The sequence below is a fragment of the Vespula pensylvanica genome, chromosome 6, assembly GCF_014466175.1.
Source record: "Vespula pensylvanica isolate Volc-1 chromosome 6, ASM1446617v1, whole genome shotgun sequence".
NCBI classification, from domain to species: domain Eukaryota; kingdom Metazoa; phylum Arthropoda; class Insecta; order Hymenoptera; family Vespidae; genus Vespula; species Vespula pensylvanica.
In genome coordinates, this window is record NC_057690.1 from 6,154,626 (window position 1) to 6,180,779 (window position 26,154).

The following is a 26,154-nucleotide window of genomic DNA, read 5'->3' on the forward strand; positions in this document are numbered from 1 at the left end:
TTTACAAGAGGGACGCAACGATAAGAGCAAAAAGGGACGTTTTAAGTCGTCTTGCAAATACAGCGAGCTCTCCAAAGGATACTAAATCCTATCGTTTCGATTCGCGCATACGTTTCTTCGTCTGTCCAGTGCGACCGGGCAGCCGTTCGAGTCACGTATTTTATGAGTTTCGCGAAAATATAGGTGGTGCTGGCTGGTGTCCGTAATAAGTGCTCTCTCTCTCTCTCTCTCTCTCTTCCTTAGTTAAATGATTCATGAGATATCGCAAGATATCTCTCCTCCGTTTTAAACCGTCATCTTCGAGCAACGAGCTGTAAAGCTTGAGGTATGAGTCTTGAGGGTAATATGGTCGTACGTTTTAATTTACTACGCTCACTGTCCACCGATGCGTTCCGCCTCTCCGCCTCCGCTCACCCGTCGCGTTGATGACCCGTTCGCTATTTCTACCGCTCTCTTCTCCTTTCCGAATCCGGATCGTTCGTTTGAATCGTCGACGAGCACTCGACAAAGAAAACGAGAGAGATCGTAGGAAGCTACAGCTAAAAACTCGAGCGTTCTTAATCCTTCGTTATATTTATACGTTATATTTGCCTACGTGCTCTAAGAATATTCTCCAGATCGTTCTTCTTCGTCCCTGAAAGCTACGCCACGTTCCCTTCTTTTTCTTTTTTCTTTCCTTTCCCTTTTTTTGCCTACTCCGATAATTCTTCCGTTCGTGAACATTCGCAGAGACGTTCGATTCTCGCTTTTCCATTTTCCTCTTTCGAGTTCCTTACCCTAGCCGAGTCGAACCAAGCTGTGGCGAGTCGGAGAACCAACGAAGGCACAGATGAATAGATAGCGGCTAATTTTCAGCGTTCATTAGAGCTGGCGGCGAGTCCTTCGTACGCGTGTACACTCGTTGGCCGCGACGCGTACTACCAACCTGTGGTACTCCTACATGTTCTACACGTGTACGTGTACTCGTGCGTGTTGCGTTTATACGTTCGTTCCTACAAAGAAAACGAGAGAGAAAGAAAGAGAGAAAGAGAGAGAGAGAGAGAGAAAAAGAAAGAGAGAGAGAGAGACAGACAGAGAAACACCGAAGTTCTGCGGTCGTAGAGATCGCAGCGGGGAACAGCGAAACACGCCAAGAGAGCAAATAAAGAGATCCGGCATCCCGGAGAAATCTAATTCCTAATTGGTGCTTCGCTCTGTACCCTGCTCGTGTCGGTTATCTACCGCTATCGAAGCGCACGACCGGCTCTCGACATTACTACTACCACTAGTACGAACTGTGGAGCTGCAGAAAGGTTACTCGAGAACGATGAGAGGCTGTGCACGAGAGAGAAAGAGAGAGAAAGAGAAAGAGAGACAACGAGAGTGGGAAAGAGAACGAGAGAAGGATAAAGATAGATACACAGAGAGAATAATGGCTGCGGTTTAACTGTCAGACACAAAAGAGGGTCGAAACTGCCGAATACACGCGCGAGCATCAGCGAACGCGCGCGAGCGCATAGAGAAAGAGGGACCGAGGGAGAGAGTAGCCTCCCGGGCTCGATTACAAAAATTGAATGTAGCCTCACCTGTCAGCTCGTGAGACAGACCGCGCGTTGCCGCGTCGTTGAGTGCGTTCTATGTATGTATATATGTATGTATGCTGCCACTTGTAATGCCGATTTCGATGGTTAGATCAAAAGGAAAAAAAGGAGAGTGGGAGGGGAGAGAGAGAAAGAGAAAGAGAGGGAAAGAGAGAAAGAAGAATTGATCTCCCAGCCTTCTTTGCGCGAGAATTCTCGCGCTGAAGCATACGATTTTTCAATTTATTTTTTTCTTCTTTTACTTCTTTTTCTTTTTTTCTTTCTCTCATTTTTTTTTTTTTTTTGTATAATCCTTTCTTCTTGTTTTATCCTTAACTTCGCAACTTTTTCATTAATTCCTTCCTCATCGTTCATTGCTATCAATTCCGAAATTACAGAAATTATTTATTGTACATTTGCAATTGTCAAAATTCTCCAATAATTACCTGAACTAATTAAATATGAGTAGCACAATGGCTCCATCTCTCTCATATCGATCTCTCGAATTTGCCCGATCGAAATGTAATCTGATTGCATTAATGTAATGGTCGCAACGTAATTACAGTGTAATTAGTCTATGCTTAATGCAGATGAGCGTACACGGAAGCGTACGTAATGGCTATCGATGTTGAATGTTAACGTACGGGTGTATGAGATAGTGAACATTACCTCTTACAATATTTTTTTCTTTTTTCTTTTTTATCATCGTAGATAAGAGGTAAGAATTTCGTCGCCGTGAAGAGAAAAGATGGATCGAAGAGAAGTTTTAACGATAGAAGAGAAAGAGAGGATAGGATATCAAAGTAATCCCGTTGAAAAATTCTTCCGCTCGATTACACTGTAATCCGACGTAAGGCAGGAATATTAGATGCAATTTACTTCCGATGTGCATAACTTAAATATTACAATATACGGAATCCTCCTATTTCCTTTTCCCCTGTAAATTCAATGTAATCGGATGTCAAAAGAAAAGGAAAGTGAATTTTTTAGCAGTATCATCTACCCTTTTGATTAAATGCCTCAATAAAGATTTCCACCAAACATAAAAGTAAATTATTAAATTGGCTATTACAAAGTTACTGCTCGGTGAGATATTTAAACAAATCCAGTCGATATTTTTCAAACGTTCTAAAAATATACATGTTAATTCGTTTAAGATGAAAAAATAATCGTTATAAAACGCTTCGATGGTATAAAGAAATTTTAAGTAAAATAAAATCTTTCCACATGACGTCAAATATATGTAAATTTACCGGATTAATTAACTCCAGACTAGCTCATCAGAAGAAGTATAACGGGATAAAACATTATTAAAATTTTATTTTATATCCTTCATCGCTATAAATTTCAAATAAACGATAGGTAAGTAAACGATGGGGAAGCAAAGAAGATGATAAAAATTTGTTCGTACCGAATGTAAAGAACAAATGGGAGAAATAAAATTAGTAGGATTTTAGGTGCACGCGTAATTTAGCATCCTACGGAAAAGGAAAAGAAAGAAGATGGATGGGGAAAGGTGTATGGAAAACGATCGTATCCCCCGCATCGACGCTTCGCCGCTTCGTTCCCCTTTCCTTCGAATAATTTTCCACGATTTTCTCGCCGGAAGGAAGCGAGTCTTGGAGTTCGTATGCATTATGGATTCGCCCGATGACGTTCGTCGACCGTCTCCCGGATAAATCGGTGTACAAAGTAGGGAGAAAGGGAAAAGTTCGTCTATTCGGTGCTCGTACGTGTGGAGGTGGAGATACGGAAAGGGGTGAAAGCTCGATGTAACACGACGATCGTCGTAATGCGGCCAATTTATTCGTTACAATCGGTACGATTCGAGGTTCGAGTCGGTGACTCCTCCGTTTTCTCCATTTCTCCCCATGGTCCTCTTATTCAAATCGCATCTTCCAGGAGCCATTTTCGATTCGCAACAAAGGTATTGACAAAACCGTTTCCCTCATGTAAAATTCACGAAGATGAATCTACTACTTCTTTTTCTTTTTCTTTTTTTTTTTTTTTACCCCTGCATCACCAATATAGGGCGGGACGAGTCTAAAACGATCCGTTTAAAATTATCGCGATAACATGTATTCTTTTATTTTTATTGATCATATTTTGCAGCGTAATAAATCTATCCGTTTGTAAATCTATCGTCTCTCTTTTTCTTCTTCTTTCTTTCTTTCTTTTTTTTTTTAATCTCCATAAAGATCAAAGAAACGTTTCAATAAAAAACTGCAGGCAGAGTAACACGAGAGGAGAAGCATTGAAAAGACCTCCTCTCTTGGCGTCCGTGCCATGGAAAATTAGCATCGCGAAGAATTAAGATATAAAACGGCCATTATTACGGTAACGTGTCTATCGCGTTCCTTCGATAGTACAAGCGATTCGTGCATAGTGAGCGGGTAATAGCATCGCTAAATATCCAGTTCATACTAAATGGAAAGCAAGGAAAGCCTTATTCGCGTTTACCTAACCACTCGCTCGAATGGTAACGATCATCTATCGCGCTTTTAATCGATGCAGTTCGGTAAACGAGGAGGTTACACACTCCTAACGCAACCGTTTTACTAATCGATTATCTTCTTACCAGTACTATCGAATAATTGGCATTAATCGTTACGATAATTCCTCGTTAAACTCGTACTTTCTCAATAATAATACCTTCATAACAAGATAAACTAAGCATCCACTACTTTCATACATGAATTCGTAATATTCTATAAATTTCGATAACACACACACACACAAACGTAAAGAGGTTGTTCATATAAGACGATACTCTCTGGAACTAATTAAAAAGTATAGACTAGCGGTAGGTATTTGCTTGTTAAAAAGGGAAAAGGAGGAAATTGGCTAATTAGAAAAGAAGGGAACAGATCGGAGGTTAAGAGAAGGAAAGAAAGAAAAAGAAAGAGAGAGAAAGAAAATAAGAGGATAGTCGAAACGTTCGATAGACGACTCCACTCGCGCAAGGACAATCGTGATTACGAGTTTCGTCGTATAGAAGAGATCTTTCCTCCCGTTTGTGGGAACGACATACTCTGCAACATTCTCTTGAAGCTAGTATAAAAGAGAGAGAGAGAGAGAGAGAGAGAGAGAGAGAGAGAGAGAGAGAAAGAGAAAGGAAGAAAAACAAAGTAGAAAAAGAGAATCGTATTGGCTCGCGAAGGCGCATTGCGCGCGATCGCGAGCCTCCTCCCTTTGGTTTGTTTCGACCATTTCGTTAATGGAGCCGTTTCTTGGAATAGGAAGAAGCAGTAACGCCGGCAGGTACGCCAGGCAATGATTTTCTTTTTCTTCGCTTTATAGAGTTCCTTCTCGTCACCGATCGTCGGCACCCACTACTCTTCTCCCACCTTCAGTTTCACCTTCGCCTTCTCCAACGACGACTACAACTCGATTTCGAACTCTCGAGAAGGCACGATTCTCCTCTTTACTTCTCTTCAACTTCTCTTCGTATTTCTCTTCCTTTTGGTTCTCATTCTCCTCTTCGTCCTCCTTCTCCTTCTCCTCTTTCTCTCTCTCCTTCGAACCGGACGATGCCTTTGTTCAACTACCGGCCATTATTTCCAGAATGGCTCGCGTTAAACGGCCGTCTGTACTCGCTCGTGTGTATCCGACTTCTGTATGTACCCTATCGGCCACTTCCACCCACACCTCCCACTACCAGCATCCCAACAAGAAGATCGTACAATGGCGTTAATCGCAACTTCTTTCGCACCGTGCCGCTATTGCCCTTATCGCGAGAGCACGATCGGTAGCTCAGGCTACTGGCACTCGAACCTTTCTCCTTTCCTCCTTCACTTCTTATTTTTGTTGGTTCAGCCGATCGCAAATTAAGCCGACAAGCAGCGTATTGCATATGTTGTATAAATGTCTGCAACGTGGGACACGCCGATACATATAAATAGGTATATATGTATGTGTACGCAGTCGTACGTACGACTACTACTCGTAGAACAGGCAAAGCTCTGAATTTCGTTGAAAGTCGATCGATGCGAATCGTTTTTGTGCCTTTCTCTGCTCGATTCTTATATAAAGGTAGAAGAGAAAAACGACGTTGATATGTGTGCGTATGTGTGCGTGAGAAAGAGGAGAAGAAAGAAAAAGAAGGTCTTTTCTCTTTGTCGAGATGCATTCCGTTCGCGTGGTTCATCGAAATCCTTCCATCCAGATTCTTATGTTCTTTTTTTCCCTTCTTATGGCATACTTTTGTACTATAGTTTTGTAAAGACTATTGAATAAAGGATATTTATAGCTCGCTCTTTTGATCATTAGGTTAAACACACATTTTTTCTCTTAAATATTTCTGATTACTACAATCGCGATACATGCTTTTATATATTTCTTATCAAAAGATACCGACCGATTGCAATTGGTTCGATTGGTATTGTAGTACTTGCAAAAAGTTTTATTTTTTATTGCCATTAAATTTTGTTCCTAAGTGAGTCTTGCTTTCGAAAGAAGAGAAAAATAAAAAGAATGTATCGTTGTGTGCAACTCTCTCTCTCTCTCTCTCTCTCTCTCTCTCTCTCTCTCTCTCGCTTACTCCTCTATCACGAACGTTATCCTTTCGAAGAGCTTCTTTCGAGGTTTGTCGGTAGCTCGGCAAAAGCCGGTAAGTGGTGGAGTTCGGTTCTATCGTTGGAATACGACGACTTCGATTTCTTCTTATCTCGTCACGAAGGAAACGTTTACGAAGCGCGCTCTTCGACGAAGTCGTACGTGCTTCATGATACCGATCCCTACAGTTCGTTCTTTCTTTTCCCCTCTAATCGAATACTAATAACTCCTCGAAGGGACGCAACACGCCCACGCGAAACCACGTGAGAATTTCTGTCTACTATCTCCTTTTCTCGTTCTCTTTCTCTCTCCCTTTCTCTTTTTCATTTCTCTCTCTCTCTCTCTCTCTCTCTCTCTCTCTCTCTCTTTCTCTCCCTCTCATTCTCTTTTCTTGTCTACGTCCAATTACTATCTACAAATATATGTACGACGGTATCGTATAGTTTTGCTTGGTCTTCTTTTCTCTTTCGCTATCTCTCTAATACCCTAGCAAACCCCATTCGAGAACTTTCTTCGATTTCGCCACGTAGGCAAACGGTTCTCTCTTTCATGGCTCTCTTGTCTTTCCACTCACGTACGAAGAAAATTAGGATACGAATATCGAGCCTCGCAGTTATAGGATGGAAAGTATTCGAATTAGTAAGTCGATTCGGTGGTTTTTCTTTTTCTATATCTTTTTCTTTTTTTGCTGCCTCGATGCTTTCTTGGAGATAAACATTTTTTTTCTTATTCACATCCTACATACATTTTTATTATTTTTCTGAAAGAGTTACCTAAAGTATTAAAAAGCGATCGATAAGAAATATACAAAAAAAAAAGGTAAGGAAAGAAAAAAGAAAGAAGAAGAAAGAAAAAAATATCTACTCGCGTAGAATGGCGAATTCTCGAATTAACCTACTTTCGTAGTCTATCCCAACGTTCACATCCTCCCTCAATATCCTATCTTGAGTGAAGATCTCAACCTCGTCCCGAACCGTTCTTTCGATATAGTCCTTAATACACGATTCCCTTAATCTCATCGGTGCCGAGATTGGAAAAAGACGAAGGAAAAGAAAAAAAAAGGAAAAAAAGAAAAGAAAAAGAAAAAAGAAGCGGAGACGAAAGATCGGTCTGCGAGAAGAAAAAAAGAAGAGAAAAGAAAAAGATGGAAGGAAAGAGGAGATGGACGGTACGTGCGAGCTGGTCGTGCTACGGAGAAAAAGGAAGGGAAAGAAGGGAAAGAAGAACACGAGAAGAAAATGAGAAGTAGGAAGAGAAGGGAAAGGTTCGGCCGCGAACCGAATCGATTGGAAATAAGCCGATTGCTACCTGCACGGAGGTCCAAGTGCAAATCTCATGCACTCGTTCTGACATCTCCAGTCTTCTTTAAGACAGTTAAAAAAGAGAAAAAAAGTGAAAAGGAGAGAAAACGAGAGAAATAGAGTGATAGATTATCACAGAGATCATTATTTTCGCGACGGATAATAAAACGTAGAGACAAATCTGATAAACGAGAAATATTCGATTACGAATTGAAGGTCGAGACGTAAAACTCGAAATAATATTATTAAAGATAAAAATAAATAAATAATAAGTGAATATGAAGTATAGAAGGAATAGAGCAAAGAAGATATTTCTTTTCTTCGCGTTTGAAAATCTTTGACGACGACACAACTACGATGAGATATGAAAAATATGAGAAACGGGCTCGCATTATTTGCGGAAGGCAGCTAGCAAGATGACGTCGAAGATATGCACTTTGTATGGGAACACATATGTATATATGAACATAGAAGAAAAACTTAAAAAGAGTGTCATAGATAGAGAGAAAGAGAAAAAAGAAGAGCAATGGTGAGAGAAAGAAAGAAAGAAGAGGAAGGCCTTTGAATCACGACAGAGACGAGAAACGACGTTAACGAATACTTCTTCGTGACAAGCGCTTCCATCTCTGTCTCTCTCTCTCTCTCTCTCTCTCTCTCTCTCTCTCTCACTCTCTCTCCTGCTCCCATTTTCATTTCTGTAGAATCTCCGACTGGAAGATGCTTCGAAACATATACACACGTAAGAGAACCGATCCCTAGAACGCATTTTATACGTGGTAAAAGCGATGCTAGAATGCTCAACGCGAGGAAACTCGAAAGTTCTCTCGTTATGCGCTGGACCCGAAGTAACTCCCTTGCATCCGTAGAAACGCACCGATCTGAACGGCGGATAACGCTAACGAAAGATTTTATCTGGACTGAGCTACTTCGCGACTCGTCGAACCTTCCCCTACCTTTTCCTCTTCCTCTTCCTTCTTCGATAATACGGCCACCGACTTCGATATTGATCTTTGTTACTGCTGATCTCTAAGCTCCTCTAGCGATTCCGAGAAAACAACGCAGAGACTACTACCAACCGTTATTCGCGAAATTGACTTTCGTTGACTCGTAAAGCGATAAAATATAGAATATATTTACGTTAGAACTAAGTAATTATCTTTCAACAATTCGAAGCTCGTCTTTCGTTGTAAAAGATTGTGAAACTTTGGGGGATTTATAAAAATAGAAAAAAGAAAAATATATAATATACGAAAATATCGCGAGTTGAAACTCATCGGATACAATGCCAAATCGTTTATCCTCCGACGACAGTCAAGAATTCTAAATGAAAGCCAGAGAGACAGAGAGAGAGAGAGAGAGAGAGAGAGAGAGAGAGACAGAGAGAGAAAAGGGGGAGGAGAAGTAGATAGAGAAAAAGAGAGAAAGAGAAAGAAAGAGAATCTTTCGAAAGCTCGTTTTCCACGGATCGTACTCGATGCGGTCTTAATCCCTCTTTCCATCTCGCTCTCCGCTTTTTCCTCCCTCTCTCGATCGAGAAACCTTCGGCTTCTCCTTCTCTCCCATTCGTCCGGGCACTTCACCGCGGCTCCCTAATAAAGATCCATTTCTCAGCGTTACGACAGCCCGATAAGCAAGGCCACAATTTCAATTACGGCGTTAAGCCTGGCGAGATCGTCGGACCGTAAAAACTGCGAGACTATAACCGAGATACTAAGCAAGTAAAAATCGACGAGATACTTCCCGCGGGCTTCTCTCTCTCACCCTCTCCTTCTTTCTCTCTTTCTCTCTCTCTCTCTCTTTCTCTCTCTCTCTCTCTTTCTATCTTTTCTTCGTGCGCAGAGCTAGCAGAAAGAAAGCACGAGAGAGAAAGAGAAAGAAGGAGTGAAAGAAGTGTTGAAGAAGAAAAGGGAGACAGAGAGAAGAACGCAGGAACCGAGGTTTGACTCGTTAATATATCAGATTATGCTGGAACAGCGAGTCTAATTTATACCACAGTAAACTGCAAGCTGCACCTTGGGCCTCTCCACCGCCTGCCATTTTTAATACGTCCTTAAAGCGTCGCGTCTCTTAAAAGATTTCTCGTTCTCACCCTACCATGAAATCCCCACTCTCCGCCTCTCTCTCTCTCTCTCTTTTCTTTTTTCTTCTTCTTCTTCTCAACTTCTCTTCTTCTCCGCCTTTCAACCTTTCCCTTCGCCTCCCCTCTTCATTTCTTTCTCGTCATATTTCGTCCTACGACGCTTTTTTCATACCAACCAACGATGAAATAGCCAACCAGCAAGTCAACTCGGCAATTCGTTTCGATAATACATGCAAAGTGTTATGTTAAACGTACAAAATTAATTGTTGTTGAATTATAACAATGCTCAATGTATTCTACGTATTATAAACTAATAATCAGTTTAATAAGTTAATACGATCGATAATGTATCGAACGGAACAATCGTCGAACGTGAGAAAGCTTCGATAATTAAAAGAAACATTCAGAAATTACGTTATAAATCTAACTTTAATATAAACTGTTTTTCTATTTATTTTTTTTTTGTCTTTTCTTCCATCAATCTATCTTTTAAATAGATCTCACGTGTTGCGGTAGATACTCTATATATGTAAAGTAGTCTCATTGTCAGTCTCGCAGAGATTTTTCTTTACCTTCGTCTCTTTACACGCAAAACTGAACATAGAAAGACGAGGAAAAGAAAAGGGCGACGGAAAAGTGGAGCTGGGCAAAGTTTTTCTTTATCGGTAGACGCTGCAACGAAATACACAAATGATAAAGGATTATACTTTTTCCTCAAAGCTCATTTATACTTCTCACTTTCATTTTGCCATCCATCGCTCTTCTTATCCTTTCTCTTCCCTTTTAGTATTGCTTTTCTCGTTGAGTTCTCATCAACATTATATTCTTCTATTTGGCATAACATTTTCAAATGTCAGTTATGCTTATTTTGTTTCCTTTAAAAGATGTATTATTGTACACTATGAAACGTATAAGATTTTAACATGTATTTCATTCTTCCTCTTTTATTCTTACTTTGCTTTTTCTTCTCTTTTTCTTTTTCTTCTATCTCCGTTCAGTCTCGTCTGGCTCTTACATTTCTATTAAGCTACCTCAACGATCGAGATTTTCACGAAATAGACCGCACACGAAATAGGAAGAGAACGGTAAGGGAGGAAAGGGAGAGGACGGCTAACGCGGTTGTAAGCGTATCTCCGCCAATTTTTGGTAATAATTCGCTTGGCCGGATATCGAAATGCCGATGGAAATTTCCGCGCGTTACGCACGGAACGATCATAATCCGATAGAGGTGAAATTGGTGCATTTTAATGCATTTCGTACCGTTCGTCGCTTTAAGCCAGTCCGACTGTTACAAACGTATTATCATCCCTGACAAATATTTGAAATATTGGAATGAATGTAGACAGACCGATGGAGAGACGACATCGATTGGTGTCGAATTTTAATCGACGCCCTTGTAAAAAATTACTCAGTTTGTTGGATCAAAGTAAAATTCCGTGTATAGCTTCGAGTATAGAATTCTACAACATTATCGTATGCTATTAAATAAACATATAAATAAATAAATAAATAAAAAAATAAAAATAATGGATCATCAAGTCGTCATGCTAACACGTAAGTATTAGAAATAATGTTTTGCCTCTTTGATCGTTCACGATATAAAAAGAAAAGGAAAGAACAAAAGAAAGAAAAATTCTTTAAAGAATTCATGGCCGTTAAAATACTATACTCGACGTTCGATCTTTTCTCGACGGAACTCCGAATAAAGATGGAAAAGAAAATGTTCAGGATACGAATCAGCGAGCACGCATAGAAGGTAGACAGCACGAATTCGCTAAGTCAAACTCTATACAAGCGGATAAGCACGCTTGGGAAAGTGTCGCTCGTTTATGAATGACAAAAGCCTCCTATTCCTTACTCGCTCGTCTCGCAAGAGTGTCTTATTGTTAGAAACTTGGCATCGTCGTTCTTTTATATATCTCGTAATAGTTTCCTCCTAGTTCGAGGGTGCAAGATGAAACTAGGACGCATTGGCTTAGACGTAGAATTGCTCATCGTTATAATACTTCGTCGCTTTTTACTTTTCTTTATTTTTCTCTCTTTCAACGACCGAACGTATATATATTTGTTTGATTAAACATCTTCTCCAAGAATTCGAGTTTTCTGAACATTCACGAATATATAACGGGGACTCGTTAAAACAAAAAAAAAAAAAAGGAAAGAAGAATGAATTTTGCAAAATTTCTTCACTCTCATCGACTATGATTACATTTAAATTCGACGAAAAAGTAAGTTATGATATTACGAAGTTCTATGCTGGATGTTACTTTTGTTTGATTCGCATAAAAGCGAACTTTAACAATGAAAGTATGCCACTGGTCGTAAGTTCCGAAACTGGTTGCCGTTATCACGAATGATTTATGACGGATCTTCGTAGAACCTACGAACGATACGCTACGTGCGATGCGTTCCCGAACGCTTTTATCGAATTCCAGATATCTTCTATACATAGGAGAAAGAGAAAGAGAGAAGTAGAAAAAGAAAGAAGGACAGAAAGAGGCAGAGAGAAAGAGGGAACGAAGAAACAGCGTCGTTTTTCAATGTAGGTACGATAAAGGACACCAAAGTAAACCAAAATAACAGTCTAACGAAATGTATTACATACGGACTCTATCGAAATAAACCATTTTTCTATTTGAAATTCATTTCTTTTCCAATAAATCTCTTTCCCGATTAAAAGTTTTCAAAAATTTCTTTCTTTGCGTACCTGAATCTAAATTTTATATACAGGCGTGTATAATAGAAAATTAAAAAGTATTTAAATCTACTATAAAATTATCCTATAACTTGTCAGAAAAAAAACCTAACTATACATTCGTATCGCTTGAAATAAAATCAGGTAACAAAATTTAGATTGTGAAACGTCAGTCCGATAGAAATACAAGAATAGAAAAAGGGATTTCTTATATTAATTTCTTCACGTTTCTAGAAATTGTGCTGCATAATTATACGAGTTTCACATCAGAAATAGACGGGAAGAAAGGAAGAGAGAATGACAAGGAAGGAATAAAAGATGAGAGAGAGAGAGAGTAACGATTATAAGGAAACCATGTGTTTTAGAAACGCCGCGCAGCAGAATGGCTAATTATTTCGCTCTCTCTTTACTCCGTTTCTTTCTATTCACTCTTTCTCTGTCTTTGTCTATTCTTTCTCTTTGTCTCTGTTTCTCTCTCTCTCTCTCTCTCCCTCTCTATCTCTCTCTCTGTGATTATAATTCTTTCCGGAGTACCGAAAGAGAGAGAACGTACAGAAGATTACGAAAAGTGGTTGGCCGGAACAAATAGTACGCTTGCGAACAAGGCCGTTTTAACAAAGATCGTCCGTGCTTACGAATAATTATCAGCAATAATTTTTCATTACCAAGACATTGCGAGATAATTAACGCGTTCGCACGCGCGCTCTACACATTTTTTGTATGAGGAAAGTACTACATTTTTACACATTGTAAAACAGAGCCTAACGAATAGTCGCTCGTTATTAAGGTTTCTTGAAAAGGGTTTAACCATTAAATCAAACTTTTTCGAAAAGGGAGAGACAAAGGAGCACGTTGCATCGTTGAACGCAAGAAAATATATATAATGTAGAAGGAGGATATAAAAATAAGAATAGAAGAATCGTAGATGATGATAAAATAGTAACGAGTAAGAGAAATTCATTTTCAGTGGTCTCTTCTCGCGACTTTTCCTCTTTTCAAATCTCTTCCATTTTCGAAGTAGAAATAGTAAGAAGTTTCTAAATGAAGCCATTAGTTTTATAAACAATTGGAAAGAGCGATTCTTCGATTAAGAGACAGCCACAACTCGTATCGCTGACAGATTTACTTCTCTAATTAATAAACTAAAAGCGAGGAAAGTTTAACGTTCGAATGGAAAACTTGTATTAAAGAGCGCGTCAGGCTCGAATCCATGAAAGTTTGGATGTGGCTTCCCGAACTTGGCTTCTCCACTTTACGAGACACAAGCCGGTGTCCGGGTGATTCGTCGAACTCGCAAGCGAGAAGAGTCGTGCTACGAGGAGAAAGAGAAAAGCGAAGTGAATGGAGCCAAGTAGTTGGCTCCGCGCTGCCAATACCGCTGCCGCCATCCGAAATCATTTTCGAGTGGAAATAAACTATGTAGCCTAGGGGATGTGAATCGACGGTGCCAGACAAAATTTGTTACTTGAAAATACCTATCTACTATTTTCTTTCCACGTTTTTCTCTATAAACGATGTTTGTCGCGAGTGCGATATTTTATCGCGAAAAAAGAAAAGAAAAACGAAAAAAGAACACGGTTAAAAAACGGTCGGCATCTCACGGTAAAAGAACGAGATGCTGATTTCTCTTCTCTTTGAGTTTCTAGCGAACAACACGATAAGTCATGGATACGGGCGTATAGGCAGACCATCGAATTGCCTGTCACTCCAACCTAGGAGGATATTGTTTTTAGGCTGCGGTTTTGCCTGGTGTACTCTCCTGGGAAATTGGACCTGCAAGCGAGGTACTCGGAGCCCGCTCATTTATTACCCGCCACTTTACCTCTGGGTGGTCAAATTTAGTGGGAGTAAAATGGTAGGTGTGGGCGAGGCTTAGAGAAGGATGAAATGCGTTTCCGTTGCAGAGAAGAGCAGAGAACGTAGCCGACAAGATTCGACGTCGAATTGGCAGATCGCCCGAACCCGCAGGTCTATTAGTAAAAAAATATTTTAAAAAGGGCGCCGATAGTAACAACCCTTTCTATCAACCGCTATCACTTTCCATTTCGGAATCCCATTTGTTTCATTCATGGCTGAATTCATCGACTCGCAGCAAAATATCGTCATAGTCTCGGATACACGCTCGTTGAACAGCAACGCGAATTTTTATCATCCTTTTTAGAAATTTCCCAATTCGCCATAATCCGATCCGGTTAAACGCATTCCAGGCAAAACGGTGAGACGCGAACGAAACTGCGTTTTCCGAGAGGTTCCAACTCGGTGACTCGACTTCGATGATCGGCTGTTTGGATTGGCGGATTATATTTTTACGACGAATTAGTCGAAAAAAGAAAAAAAAAAAATTGGAAAAATGCCTCTAAGCGTAAGATAAATTATATAGATATCCGATAAACCTTTCATATCTACGAAACTTAAAAAGAAAAGTATATGACGAATCCGTCGAAAGTAGGAAAACGAGTACGAAAGAGTCTTAGACTAGTAAAGAATTTGCTTTTACGAGATTCCACCGGAAAGTCCTGAAATCGCACGAAATGAACGTTGAGAGCGCGTCGGCCGTACTTGGAATCTTGTAGATGCATATCAATGCGGACTGGAATTTTTATTACGGATCGAGAGATCCTTCTTAGATCTTCCTTCTACTTTCCAAGAAAACGAACTAGATTTTCCTTCTCCTCATCTTCGTCTTCCGGTTCAAGTGAGAATAATAATCCGATTATGTGCAATATATCTAAGTGTTCAGACAATAAGATTTCCTTCATATCGATCCATTGTCACCCACTTTTATTCGCAATATCCTCTTTTATAACGATATTATTCAACTTATCTTACGATCTCGTTTTTATCGCGTTCAGTCATCGTAATATTATAATTAATACATTAACATTTATACTTTTCAATGTGTCTCGCAAAGTTATATTTCACACGTTGTTAATCTGATAAATTTAATAAAACTGAAGTAAATCTAATAAAGTAAAATCTAATAAAATTCTGGTCTGCTTATCTTTCGGAACATATGTCTATTTGCGATAATGAGTATTATAGTGTCCGTACAATATAACGAACGGTAGAACAGCTCGGCACCGATAACATCCAGAGTCGTAACCTAGCTACCTTGTCTCTCCAGATATTCCCTTAATTCGCACTGTTACACTACCTACTCTTCGCGTATTCCATGAAATCGATAGTGATCGTATTCGGACGCTGTCCTGAGTCAGACAATAGCTGCCATCTCGATCATTTTTCTGTTATTGTTTAGAAACCAGTTTCTCGTATGTTACGATCCAACAATTCTTTGAATTCTACGAAAACGCAATGTGCAGTGAACGTGCCAGTGATCATAACTCTTCTTTGTGTGCTATGAGATAAATAAAATTGGTACGATCGAAAACGAGGTTGTTAAAGCTTTGAATTTTCTTTAACGATGTCCTCTCCAATTGCTAATATATCATAAGACGTAAAGTATACTTTTAAATCTAAAAAAAAAAAAGGAATTTAATAGAAAGTTATTATAGTATTTTATAGTATTACATAGAATACATTCGTCATTCGCTTCTGCAATTACCAGCTTAAGTCATTAATATGGAATATATTAATATAGAAAGGAATACGTCAATTTAGAAGCCACTTGACTTATAAATAATTTATCTCTAATATAAAAGGATCATTATCTGAAAAAGAAAAGTTTCACGGACTCTGGTTAGAACTGGTTATACCAGTTTTGATGCGCCTACATATTCACCTTTGACATAAAATAAGATCGAAAAAGGGAACATACAAGAGGAAGATCTAAGTTACGAGGAATCGTTGTAGAATGACGTTTGGAAAATTTCTTCGGTCGAGAAATACGCATAATAAAACAAGGCTACGAATTCTCGTTTTGCTCGAATAGTATCTTGGCGCCAGAGGATCGTCCTAAGTACATCGTCCTCGTTCTCATCTCGGTCTTTTCGTTATCTTCTACAGTCCGATACACGAACTGAAATCGTAAATTCGAACCAAGTCAGACTGCTCCCCGAGTTATTGAATTCGACGAACCGTTCGTAAAGGGACGATCGATAGGGAACGTCATCGAGCTCGATCCTTGAGTTAGAATTTTCGAAATCGTTTCGTAGAGACACCTGCCTCTTTTTTAAGAGGACAACCGACCGATCGAGCGACGATAAACTTCGATGCATTCGCATAAACGAAAGGGTTCTCCGTTGTTCACGAGCCACCAAGGACGACCGAAGGTTTCATCCATGTTGGCTTCCTTTACCGATGACGCGATAAAACTCGCCGAGTCATCAATACTTTTCAGAGCGACGATTTGAATGAAATATCGTTAAGACCGAAAGAAACTCGCTCGAGCTCGCGAAACGTATCGTGAGAAATTGAAGAGATTCCAACTCGAGTTAATGATATTGTAATGAAAATGATCGATTAGGCGAGGAAGAGAAAACGATGCACTTTGTTATATCCTTTCAATGTCCCCGAACGATCTCTCATGCACATCCTTACCCTATCGACATTTTACACGATTTTGACGTCTCTCGAATTCTTTTTCACTTGTTAAATTATTCATCGTTTTATCGATCCCTAATAATAGTTTAAAAAAAAAAGGAACTCTTAATATTTTCTCCACGGTTGATGCTCTGATTAGAGTCGTTCTTTATTTTAAAACTATTTTCGTGTCTTTCTATGATTTGTTCAGCATCAACTTGTGAATAGGGTTATTCTATGAATTTGCATGTTGGCATGTCCGTGCATGTTGACTCTTTAAAAATTGAGTTACACGTTTTATATATATCGCTAATTACTATCAGCCAACTACAAATTTTACATGTAACATTCCTATTCCAAGATGATAAAACTTGAATGTACCTACATATGTATATCGCATAGTTAGATTTTCGAGACGCATAAAACGCAACCGACGAAGCGAGAATTCGATAACGTGGTCTTCAAAAATATGTACTTACTCGTGCTTGCATACATTGAGATCCCGATTAGCATTGTTACGTTGGTTCGTGCGTGACCCGCCCTTGCGATAGGGTGAAAAGAACGATAGTACTTTTCTTCCTTCTTAATTAACAACTCGGAATTCGCTTCGCTTTCGAGTAGGAGACATACTCACGATCATGTATGTACGAACGTGGATTTATTTATGTGTATTTACGTACCTATAACGTTCCAATGTAAATTATTATCTAAAAATTTTCATTTGATTCATTTATACGCGAATAGGAGAGGTCAACGCGTTGATACTTTTTTATATTTTATTTCCATTAATTCGTATAGTTTTCCAAACGCGTAGTGTCTCGAAAGTTGAAATATTTGTTAGATAACTTTCGAGACAGAAGAGACGTCTACGGGTTACTCGATCCGCTCGTTAGAGATTCGGTTTTATTATTACATCGTTATAAGATGACAATGGTGTCTGCTTCGATACGACAGTCGTTCGAGAACTTCTTAACTAGCTGCCGTGGCCGTTACACACAGTATTCTCTCATTTGATTTCCTGCCTCTCGGCTTTCTGTCCAAACTTGTACCGTTTTTCAGACTGAAATCTCTTAACGACGATACGTTTGAAATATCAAATGATCGAAATGAAAACTTAGAATTAAACGGAAATGTTTTGAAAAGATCGAAACGTTTGTCGTTTGTCGATAAAATTTCTAGTCAAATTTATTATCGATTTTCTGTTACAAGAATATCGTTTAAAGTGATCGTAATTTGGAGTCGAACTAACGTTGAAACAAATAAATAAGAAAAAAAAGAAAAGCAATTTGATGAAACGCAACGCTTTTTCTTTTATCGTCATAAAATCGAACGATTACCGAACAAAGAAAATTCTCTCTGGAGGATCCTTTAACCTCTTCGTTCTTTCCGTTTCACGTAGATCGTTCGCTTCGTTATCCTTCGTAAGGATTAAAGAGGGGACAAACAATCTTGCCTGAGACGAGCGATATCTCCAACAAATCATCGGTTTTCGTAATCACAAAATCAACAAGCTAGTCAAAGGAGAAGAAAGAGAAAGATTAAGGGAAGTTGCTGCATGCAGATAGTACTTCTCTTCGTTATCAACGACAAAATGAGGTGAGAGAAGAAATCGAAGAAAAAGTCAAAGAAAAGATTCACAAAGTGAATGCTGCCGATAAATGATCTCCTTTGTCCCGTGTTTCGTATCTAAAATTTCGATGTTGGAGTGAAAAACCAACGGTAGATTGGACAGTAATTGGAAAAAAATGAAATGAAGACTTTGTACATCTTTTTTCTCCTTGTTACAAAAGTGAAAGCTCAAGATAGGACGAATGAAATAACTGGAGTAGCTTAATTGAAATTTCTCATAAAGAGAGAAACATGTATTTTTGCTAACGCGAGCAAATAAAAAAAAAAGACAAAAAATTCTCAACAGCAATGCGATTCTTTGTTTCTCTTAGTTGAACAAGACATTCTTCTTTCTTTCAATCGAAACTCGCAAAGTAAACCTATGGCAAAGAGGAAAAGCAAAAGAATCGGGAAAGAAAAATATATCGACGCTTCGAATTTCTACTTGTAGAATTTCGTAGCGCCGAGCTTCTACAAAGAGAATATTTGGGAGAAATTTTCAAAAGTGCACGACGAGTTTCGTTTCGATTCAAAAATTCGAACATTCTTTTCTCGTAAGAGGATTCCCTAGACTCGTAGAAGGAAAATGATCGACTGTAGATGATGAATCGAAAGAAAGAGAGGGATAAAGAATGGGATCGATGTTCTTGTATCTTCTTTCTAGCTAGCTTCGTTTCTTTTATCTCTATTTTCCGTTTATCGCCCCTCGATATCTTCGATGGAATAATACACGAACGAGGAGGGTTAAGGTAAGAGTGTATAAGACTAAAAAAGGGCTACTCGAAACGTTCCGATACGATGTATCGAAGTGAGAGAGAAAAGGAGATACGTTTTCTTTCTATGTTTTCTCTAAATTCTCTTGTTTTATATGTTAGGTAAGGTAGATCCATAGAAACATCGGTGAAAACGTTTTACAAAGTTACTCGTAGATGAAACCTTGTGATATGTTTCGAAAAGGATACGTTCATTGTTTTAACCAACAAATGTATTATAGCATATATATATATATATATATATATATATATATATATATGATACGACTTAATAAAATAACAATAACTTACAAGTATATTATTTTCAGAACTATATCGAATATTATTTCGAACCAACGGATTATATTCGTCGTATCTGTAAACATATATTTGTTTCTATCTTATCTATATTACCTATCTTTCAGTATATTCGTCATTATCGCAAGGTATTTCCTATCTCTCAGTATTTTCGAAAAGCACTCGTTGGTTTCGATGATACGTTCGACCCTTTTCGAAGATAAAACGAAAAGTAAAGATGTCTAGGTATAAATGGAAGCAATGGGGATAAGCGGGATGATCGAACTGCACGAGGGAACGATGTCGAAGAAAAATACAGCGACAGTTCACGAAATGTTCAAAGATAAATCTAGTTTACTATATATATATATATATATATATATATATATATATATATATATATCGCGTTTCGTTCAATGACGTATAGTCGTATGCAATATCACACGTATTTGTGCGCACGTGCGAAAAACTGTAAAGTCATTTAATAATTACATTTCTATTGAAAAAATGATTAAAAATTTTCTTTCAATTTAATCCCTTTATTTGCTATTTGTATTAAACGGAATCGGTAAAATAAATTATGATTATTAAAATGATCAAGTAATCGCTTACTAACGAATTAAAGTTTAATTAGAAATTATCTCGAATATACGTCGAAAATAAAAATGACGAGGAGTTTGACCTTATTTATATATCCATTCAAAACAATATTTGTGTTGTTTCTGACTCATCGTGGAAAACTTCTAATAGTACAGAAGAGTCGACGAGAGACAGGTACGTTGTAAACGCGTAGCAAAGTCAAGAGGGTCATAGAAGTCTGAAAAGAACAAGCGAGATAAAGATCAACGGATCGAGGCGAGATATGACCTTCAAAGGTCGCTTCTAAATATGACTAATTTTAAGATCGACTCATTAAATCTTCCGGGTTGTTATTAATTATTTCAAGGACATTAACTTTCTTCTTTTCTTCGTTACTCTTGAAATACTCTTGTAATATAGAAAAGAAGTGTCTTAATTACTAAAGATTACAAAAATACGTGATTTTGATGTTACAATTAAAAATAAATCATTTCATTGTTAAATTCGATAGTAACAAAGGTAACGATAAAATAATTTATAAAGAAAGTAATATTAGCTGTATAATTCAAGGACCCTTTGTATGATATTTACATCGAAACTATACGAATATAAAACGCGGACTGACTCCGTGATAAACGATCTACTCACTTATAACTAACGTGGTATAGAAGCGTTCGTTGTAAATATACGGCTTATTACGCTACAAGAGCCATTATTAAATACCTGTTTTTGTAACCTACTTTTAGTTTATTACGCACTTTTCCTTATCTTAACAATTAACTCGATAAATCATTAATATTTTCTAATTACCAACGTAAACGTTATTAGTTTTCGTTTAAATAAAACTCGATAGCAAGTAAGAAAAATGAAACTGTACAAAGATAACAAATAAAGTAGAAAATATAAAGGAAAGGGAAGAAATAAGAAGAGAATAGAGAAACCGGAACGCAAGCAAAAGCTTCCTTCCTTTCGAATCTCGTTCGTTGTACCTCATCGTCCTTCGCTCTGGATGCGATCTTAAAAACAATTTCCGTTGGAAGACAGCCAAAAGCTATTCGTCGAGCGACTACGAAGGGAGGAAAGGGAAGTGATGGTGGAGTAGGTGAAGGAGGATGAAGAAAACGAGATACCGAATACAAGCCGATAATTAAAGGAGGACCTTTGACAATCTTGCGCGCCGATTCACCGCGGGCAGATCGTGAAATATAAACGCGGAAGCTCATCGGTCGTGGTACTCGCTGTATGTTTGAGAAAAGGAAAGAGGATGAGGAGGTAAAAGGAGGAAAGAGAAGGAGGACGAAAGAAGAAGAAGAAGAAGAAGAAGCCTGTGGTGTAGCCTTCCACGGCCCTTGCTTACCTCGCAAAACTTCTGGGAGGTCGAGACACCACAGTAGGGAAGATGATTGAAACGGGGGTGAGAGGTATCTCGTTTGGCAAGCCTACCCTTTGTCGAGAGTGGATGAACGTCTTTTTCTATGTCTCCTACATCCGTCGGCCCTCGTTCGTCCTGATTTTTAACTTTCAGAGGGAAACGTGACCCAACCTATTTTACTGGATCTTTCTCCAAGTCGTCTTGTTTTAACTCCTTGATTAGCAAGCAAATCATTTTAATATTGTATTATTAGATTTTTGTTCAATTAATATCGGTCTTAGTTAATATATATTTTAATTAAAATACGAGAGATATAATTATACGTTATTTCTCATATCGTATAAAGAAAATTGAAAAGAGAAAAATATTAAAACTAAGATTTACCATAAAGCCTTAGTCTCGTGCGATCTTCACTCTGCGAGGACCCAACTACGACTGACTCATTAAACGAAATAGAAGGAACGTGACAAAGAGGAAAGATAAACGTCGCGGTCACATAGAGGTTACAATCGTTGTTATATATCTTCTAACGTGTATATTTCTTGCGAGTAAGTTTTTCTTTATGATACAATGTTTACAAATTTTCTTCTACCTTCTTCGTTGTCATATCAACAAAAACAGAACATATATAATCATTAAAAGATCACGTCAAGTTCGATTTGTTAAAACGGAATCGAAAGGAATCTTTCTTCGACGAAGAGAACGTAAAATGTTACGCGAGATACGCTCGTTCACAGTGCACGATGGATGCAGCAGCTAGATTACTCAGAATGATTTATCGGGAACAAAGGAAATCATAGAATACGATCGAAATGGCAGAACATAATGTGTATTTAACGATGAGAAACGAGAACAAGGTCTAGCTCACGTTTCTATCCATTGGCGAAACGAAAAATGGACGATTCAAGAGATTCCCTTGTAATCATAAAACCCTATTGATATCGGAAAAGTTATTAATATCTTTTCTACAATTATGGGGGAAAGGAATATAACGAACTTTGACTCGTTTTACGACACTCGACGAGAATCATTGAAGAAGGAACTCCGTTTTAAGAGAGAGATAGAAGGAAGGTAAAAAGATTTCTTTATTTTATGGTACAAATCTCCCTAACGAAAACTTTTATTACCCTCGATAAAAATTTCTCGATTCCTTTTTAAGCCCATCGTTTCGATTAATAACAAACTTTTTCTTATCGATCTCCTTTCCATTTACTTCGTTGTCTTGTCAATGAAACAATTACTTCTAAATTACAATTTCATTTTTATGTGAGAGAAAAATATTCCTTGTATTTATATATGCATGTAGATATCTCTCTGCTTTAGAAATGTTTTTATGTCCCAACAATCGCACCTTGATACTAAAGGGTTAATGGTGGATGCACATGCTTTGTGAAAATGAACGAGAGGAAAAATCTCCCGTGCTACGTTTCATCCCATGTTTTTCTTTTTAACGCAAGTCCTCGCCTCCTCTGAATACTGCGATTACACAGAGAGGACCGTTACCTCCCTGAAGGCGCAAGAGCAAGTGAGAAAAAGGTGTATACATATATTTATATATATATACATATATATATATATATATATATATATATATATATGCACACATAACAGAGGAAAAGAGAGACAAAAATAGTCATCGCGTGCTCGAAGGAAAAATCGATCGAATTTTGATTCCGATCGCATTAAATATCAGGAAGTCAAACGTGAAAGTACGTCATCGTTTAATCGTTACAAAAAAAAAAAGATAAGAATAGAAGAAAAAAAAAAGTAGGAAGAAAGTGAGGAATAAAATTCTTTTCTGAAATAAGTGTTCAAAAAACGAACGGGTCGATTATTTTTTCGCTCGAGCGAGTAGGCAATCGTCCGATTCCCCTTTAGTTTCTTCTCTTTTCTTTCGTTCTTTTTTTTTTTTATTTTCTCATTTTCCTTTTTTTTCTTTATTTTAAAAAGCGCACGATGGTGGACGCGGAGATCGCTCGTTTGAATGCGAACGAACGTCAAGAATTGCGTAGTCGGAGAAAATTAATATTCTTTACTCCCTGGCCGGGCACTCTTTTTAATTGATGCTCGGATTGGGGCGGGAAACCGGTGCGGGGAGAGAGAGAGAGGGAGAAAGGACCGAGAGAAGGAAAGAAGGAAAGGGAGAAAAAGAGAGAGAGAGAGAGAGAGTATACGGTGCTCGCGGGACCGTCTATAATTTATAATTCCAATGTAGTCCTCGAAAGCGAGCGCTCCTTGCATTTACATGTAACGAGCCGTATTCCGATATCGCCGCGCGCAATCTTTTTACCATTGAATAATAGGATTTAAAACCTTATATCGCGGCGGTACACAAAGGACGGTAAAAAAATAATTCATATTCCAAGCGCTTGAAACCGGACGTTCAACGTTTATCATTGCAACCGTCTCGTGAAGCTGGAAAAGGGGCAAGAAAGAGAGAGAGAGAGAGAAGGAAGGAGAAGGAGAGAAAGAAAAGAGGGTGAAAGAGAAGAAAAAAGAAAGAGAGAGAGAAAAGAGGGTGAGAGAGGGAAAGGTCGTTTCTTGAAGGATCGTGGTTGTTAAAGAAAGAAGAGAGAAAAAGAGAAAATAGAAGGAGGAGAAGAAGAAGAAGAAGAAGAAGAAGAAGAGGAAGAAGAAAAAGAGGAAGAAACGATTCTTTCGAGAATCGCTCGAGTGCCGCCAACGTCCTGACCCGACGACGCTAAAGACTTATTTTAAATAGCCTTCATTAATCAAATTATTTCTGTTTCCTCGCTCTGACAGGAATATTATATTTCCGCAGCAGTTTCCGACTTTTTCTGTCTCTTTCTCTTTCATCCCTTAGTCTCCCAGTCCCAGTTCGTTCGACTCGTATAACGACCACGGATAACGGCGTCGTTTCGACGGAAATATAGACGACGCTTCGTTGAGCGTGTCCCCCTTTCGCAGCGTCGAAGAACAACGTCGTTTTGACGATCGTAAGATTCCACGACGAAAGATCGATATTTTGATTTAAGTAAGACCTAACTTAGATAAGTACGTATGACGTATTTCAGACTCAGTATTTTGAGAAAACACGTTCACCTTGTGTCAGCCCTTATTCGAAATCGATACGACCTTATGACACGAGAACCATTTATAATAATGATTCCTATTTCATAAGTTTCTATGCGATTAATTAATTATCGTAACGATTATACTTTAGCTTTAACCCTTCGCAGTTCATATCGAATTTCAACATTTCGTTCTAAGTGATTTACGTTTCTTCGATTTTTATTATTCTATAGATATCCTATATAAACTTTTTCTTTGCTAGCTGTGGCGAAAAAGAAATCTATATGGAAGTTGATCAAAAGGAAAAGAAAAAACTTCAAGGTAAATGTATCACGTCGCGTAAAATGTATGTGTCATCCATAGTCGAGATTAATTGCTATCCAGTTTAACGAGGTATCCTTCTTATCCAATTCGACGAGCTTCAAATTAACTTGCGCGACAAAGCAGTTATCGCAATGCGTCGGTGGATAGGCGACATTCAAACGCCAACAGGGTGACATTTCTCTTTCTCTCCCTCTCTCTTTCTCTCTCTCTCTCTCTCTCTCTCTCTCTCTCTCTCTCTCTCTCTCTCTCTACTACATACACGCGCGTTTTCGCAAGCGGCACGTAATTCTACGAGCAGACATTACGTGGATACAATACGAGCTCGAGCACCGCCTGGAAATATCTTTGTACGATTAGCAGTGGGTTGTGAGAGCAAGAGAGAGGGAGAGAGAGAGAGAGGGAGAGAGAGAGAGAGAGAGAGAGAGCGTGCCGCCTTGCGTCATGGCAGGGCAATGGGAAACGTTATTTCTCATGTTTTCGCGATACGTTAACAGAAAACACGAGAGTTTCTAGTACGTACACATTATCACGGGGGTTGGCACGAGCGTTGAGATAGAGAGAGAAGGAGAGAGAGAAAAAAAAGAAAGACAGAGAGAAAGAGAAAAAAAAAGAAGAGAGGTGGGGGAAGAAAAAGGAGACGGAGGGTGGCCTGAAACCTAATTGTTCGAATACACGCATTTCACCAGGCTCGCAGCCATCGTGCACGGTCGACCCTCGCCTAACACCACCTTCCAAGCTGTGAGACCAACTTGCTCGCACGCTTGCTCGGAAGCGCGATGTACGCGTCGAAGACACACGATCGTTAGTCTATAGTATACATATACGAATATACAACACGAATGTTTCGATGAAACTCACGCGAGTCCTTAGGATTCTTTTAAAAGAACCCATTTCCTCTCCCTCTTTTTTCTTTCTTCTCTTTTTCATCCATTTCTTTCTATGATATCCTATCGCTCCAAGTCTTTCTCTGTCTCTCTCTCTCTCTCTCTCTCTCTCTTTATTTCTTTCTCTTCTTCTCTCCGCCGTTCTTTTATATATTTTTTCTTTCATCCCCATGACTCGTGATGACAACGACAACGTCGACGACAAGGAGAGAGATGACGGGAAAACAGAGAGAATTTCCGATTGATGTTGCGGATAATGGAGCTGCCAAGACACGAAAGAAAATTCACCCTGTCCCCGTCAAACGATATCCACGGATAGAAAGGACGATTCGTCTCCGATTTATGGCAATTCGCGGAGCTAAAGTTTTTCAAGCACCTCATCGTGTCGTTTTCTTTCTCTCTTTTATGATATCATTCTGTTTAAACGTTCCTTTAGAAGTCATATCTTTAGTTCGTTCCTTTTACTTCGTTCCTTTCGTTGAAATCAACACAATACACCTATATATCTATATTCGTTAAATTATAATAAAGAAGTTATAATTATAATTAAGATAATCATAATCATATTTTATAGTGAATTCGCTAGGATACAATAATTATTTCGTCATCTCCTCTTCTCCAGTTCTTCTTTTTTGTC

At 38.6% G+C, this 26,154-nt stretch overlaps 1 protein-coding gene and 1 long non-coding RNA gene across 3 annotated transcripts in view; one reads left to right on the top strand and one right to left on the bottom strand.

Annotated features, from left to right (window-relative positions):
• LOC122630282 (latrophilin Cirl-like) overlaps nt 1–26,154 on the top strand; it is a 247,514-nt gene that overhangs the window by 11,262 nt on the left and 210,098 nt on the right. The window lies entirely within an intron of this gene.
• LOC122630288 lies at nt 221–21,705 on the bottom strand. The gene is made up of 3 exons (XR_006327455.1): nt 21,661–21,705; nt 21,262–21,489; nt 221–992 (listed from the first exon to the last, which is right to left on the bottom strand). It is a non-coding gene; the product is annotated as an uncharacterized LOC122630288 (long non-coding RNA).